This window comes from Oryzias melastigma, unplaced genomic scaffold (assembly GCF_002922805.2).
Source record: "Oryzias melastigma strain HK-1 unplaced genomic scaffold, ASM292280v2 sc02121, whole genome shotgun sequence".
Taxonomy (NCBI): Eukaryota; Metazoa; Chordata; class Actinopteri; order Beloniformes; family Adrianichthyidae; genus Oryzias; species Oryzias melastigma.
In genome coordinates, this window is record NW_023418699.1 from 1,019 (window position 1) to 5,337 (window position 4,319).

The 4,319-nt window shown below is 39.9% G+C and overlaps 1 long non-coding RNA gene across 1 annotated transcript; it reads right to left on the reverse strand.

The window, feature by feature from the left end:
* Nucleotides 1-390: 390 nt before the first annotated feature.
* Nucleotides 391-4,299, reverse strand: LOC112138320. The gene is made up of 4 exons (XR_002917751.2): nucleotides 4,049-4,299; nucleotides 3,447-3,659; nucleotides 3,205-3,284; nucleotides 391-514 (listed from the first exon to the last, which is right to left on the reverse strand). It is a non-coding gene; the product is annotated as an uncharacterized LOC112138320 (long non-coding RNA).
* Nucleotides 4,300-4,319: the final 20 nt, after the last annotated feature.

The window sequence follows — 4,319 nt, forward strand, 5'->3', positions numbered from 1 at the left end:
CTGGGAGTTCTTTTTCTTACTCTGCACTTATGTAACATTTAGATTGGAGTTTGGGGTGAAGTTTGTAAATCAGAGATGTCAAATGTTGACATCAATGTTTTCAGATATTTAACGTGTTTTAACAGGTTTTGTTTTTCAAATGCATATTCTCACCCTGTAAATTAATATATCTATAAATGTTAAATTTAATGTTACATTCGACCTCCTTTTTACTATTGATATCTTTCTGGTTCTAACCAGATCCAGTATCTGGTTAGAACCAAGCCCCCACATTTACAAGAACGGAGACTTGGCCTGTTTTAAGTCTCTTTATTTCCTGGTCAACAACAAAAACAGCTAAAGAACACTCCACAGAAGTCGTTTTTAGTCTGTTCTTGTATTTATTAGTGGATATTTGCTCTTTACACATCTTCATCCCGTCTGGTGCAACAGCCCCCTCCCTTTATTTCCAAAAACCCTGAACAAACAGGGCTGTGAGTGTTTCTCCATGATGCGTTCACTGAGCTCCGGAAATCTGCAGCAGAACAAAGCAGTTTATCAGAGAAAATGTCCAACACCAGAATTGATCCATATATAATCTATTGACTATAGTGTCAACATTTGTATCTGAAGAACATATTCGTTTAGCTGCAGATTGTATCAAAATGACAAAAGCATAGCAGCGGACTGAGTTGGGCCGAGTAGCTGTTTGGGTTGTCTAATGTTCAGATCAGGGATCAGATATCCAAAGAAGAGCTAGAAATGTTTGGTCCCTGAGAACCACCTTCACAGAAGCAGCATCAATTCTCTCTGTCTCAAGGCCAACATTTTACAAATGACTTCAAGACTCCAACAGCTTCAACACATGTCAGCATTAGTGATGAACAGTTGGATCTTACAGTGTCCCAAATCAAAACAGAACATCCAAATATTGGTGAAGTGATGCTTATGGGACATCTCCGTGCTAGAGACATTGTGGTTCAAAGAAGACGTTTCAGAGAATCATGACACAGAGTTGATCCAACTGGTATCAGCTAAGAAGAAGACGTGCTGCCAAACATGCCCGAGGTTGATGACTCATGTCCAGGGGTCTGCAAGCTTTCACAGTAAAAGAGCCATCTGGGCTTTTTCTACTGATCCAAACTTAGTAGGAGCGGAAAAGTCTTGTTTTGATCCTGCTGTGCATCAATCCAATCAGAAATGACATCAATGCTCATTTAGTAACCCTTACTTTAAAAGTACTATTATTGTCTTGTTCTCCAGTCAGAGAACCACTATGGAAAGGTCAAAGAGCCACTTGCAGCTTTGTTGCTCCAGAAGCCACAAGTTGGTACCACAAACCCATTCTCCTGTAGATGGCGCTGTGGCATTTGCGTGGGAATGGCTGAATAAACTGCAGTGTCATACTTTGCTTCAGTGTAATGAAACACTGCAGCTGCAGTGGAAAATGTTTGACAAATCCACTAAAAAAGTCTTCTGTCATTCTTCAAGAGCGCCACACGCTACTTCATCAGCAAAGATTGAGTTGGATGTTTGTCTCATAGTGCTGCCTGAGGTTAAAGGGCCTAAATGATGTGAAATGAACTACTGGAGTTTTTATGTTTCATGTTACTTCCTCTCCAAAAACCAGCCCAAAGCAGTTTTTGCTCCATTGACGCGTCTCTGAGCATTCCCTGTAAAACCCGGCTCTCTAAGCATCAGCCCCTCCTGTTTCCTCAGCTGAGCTACAGCCCAGCTGTGTTGTTGCTTCTTTCATCTCAGAAAAAGGAATCAATATTGTTACACTCACTCCTGTCAAGCCTCTAAGTAGAACCAGATCATAGCAGCGGAAAGTTGCTCTGTTTATCGTATATTCTGTGTTGGTTATCCAAGTATAAAGAAACTGTCCGTGGATTCAAAGGTCAAGAAATGTCAAAAATGGTCTCAAAACAATTAAGACTCCACCATTTTTAGATCTGTCCGTTTGATAAGATTCATGTCATTTTTCTACATTTGACTGAACATAAATGTGGCATGTTAAGTGTGTTAAGATCAAAATGTCTGTAATTAAGAGCTGCATCAAACTTAGTGTAACTGAATAAACCAAAGTCCTCATGGTACTGAATGACCATGAGCCAATAGAAATCCTTTATTTTCACCCAGACTTCATTAGTTATCCTTTATTTTATTTACCCAGTTTAGTGTTGAACTGGATGGTCCTTTATGTGTAATTGTAACAGTTTGATTAAGAGTTAATGTAGTCGGTGTTGGTGTCAAAAGCTGTTTGACCCATCCTGACTTCTTATTTCTTTACCACAGTTAAATGTTTTAAACTATTTAAATCTTAGTTTAAAACCACATTTTTAAATCAATGCTGAAACAACAATCCAGACTAACATTGCCGACCCTGTGTGACCATGTGATTACCCCTATACAAATGTAAATCACTGCTTCATCACATCCAGATGACATTTTTATCTACACTAGTTCCAAATCAATACATCCCTTAAATGAGGCGAGCCAACTCACTTGCAGAGCAAATTTGAAGCAACAATCAAACTTGTCATNGCTGTTTGACCCATCCTGACTTCTTATTTCTTTACCACAGTTAAAGGTTTTAAACTATTTAAATCTTAGTTTAAAACCACATTTTTAAATCAATGCTGAAACAACAATCCAGACTAACATTGCTGACCCTGTGTGACCATGTGATTACCCCTATAAAATGTAAATCACTGCTTCATCACATCCAGATGACATTTTTATCTACACTAGTTCCAAATCAATACATCCCTTAAATGAGGCGAGTCGACTCACTTGCAGAGCAAATTTGAAGCAACAATCAAACTTGTCATGGAGGAATCCCACATCAGGATAAAGACGGGTCATCTGGACCCCAAACATAGCGGAGCAATAGTGAAAAAGGGGAACAGTGGTGAACCAGGAGTGGATAACAAACCAAAATGATCCCAATAGAGATGCAATGTCTCTACCAAGTTCTAAAAGACTCCAACATCCAAAGACCCTCAGCGCTCAATATGTTCAGCTAAAGGAAGAGGTCAGAATGCCACCGGATGAGAAGGAAGGGAAATATAGCCTGAAAGGAAGCATTCCAAGATGAAAACTACTGCTGAGCAAAAAGAAAACCAAATCTCATCTCATCTCAGATCCTCTGGAGGCTGATGAGACACAAGCAGAACTTTATGGAAAGTGTGTCGTGTTCTTTCAACAATAAAAACATCATACCTGCACTGAAATCCTGGATTGTAGTGGTCGTGTGATCAGACAAGATGAACATTTGGTTTATTTGAATCCTTCAAGTCTGACTAAAATGACAATAAATCTGGTAAAAATCCTGTTTCAAACCACTACTGTATTTTAACATCAGTTTGACAGAAAAATACATTCTAGTTGTCATCAAAACAGCCCAAATGTTTGTCTAAAGGACTCTGTGAGGCTCAGGGAAAAGGTGACAACATCTGCAATACCTTTGGAAGATTCTCCCTCAGTTCAGGATCACTATATCATCAGGGTTAACATCCACTTGAAGAATGTTGGCAGACACAATGTCATCTACAACATGTGGGGACAGAAAGGAAGGAGGTTCACCTCCTTTCTGATTGTGGACATCATTGGACCAATGGTTCCAGAAACAGCACTCTGAAGGTCCTGAATGTTTAGAGAGAATCCATGTGGAGGACCTGAAAGACAGACATTGAAAAGTCAACTTCAAATACCGATCATTGGAGTTTCACGGACACGCGCTCCCTCGTTTCGTGTGTGTGGCGCTCACTTTCACCACCAACAACAACAATAAAGCCCACACTTCATCCCTCAAACTTCTCATGTCATCCAAAACAACAACACAGCAGGCGCACTGCACTATGGGGCGTGATGCACATTTGGAGACATTTGGAGACGTTTCTGCGCCTTATGGTGGTGAGAATACGGTAGTCTGGTTCTATGCTGAGTAAAGTAAGGTCAACCTTTCATTTGGTGATAAGTTCATAAAAAAAGAAAAGAAATTCAGCTCTCAAACAGGCAAATCCATCAATGAAAAAGAAGCATTTTCTCCAGAGTTCGATCTTACCCAAATTCTGCAAGGTTACACTGAAACAAATGTGTCTTCTGGCTGTCCCTCATTTGAACCCTGGTGAGAGATGATGTCCTCAAGTCTGGTCTCACTTTCCCTCTGTGAAGAAGAACCTGCTCCATATGTATGCACAGAAGAAGAAACAGAGCATGAACAATTCTGTCTGGAATCTGAACCCTATGCCTTTAAGATTCGGAATGCTAGCAGTTCCAAGATCCTCTTCTTCAACAGAATCATTGATTTGGGAATTGATTTTCATTGTTCCCAT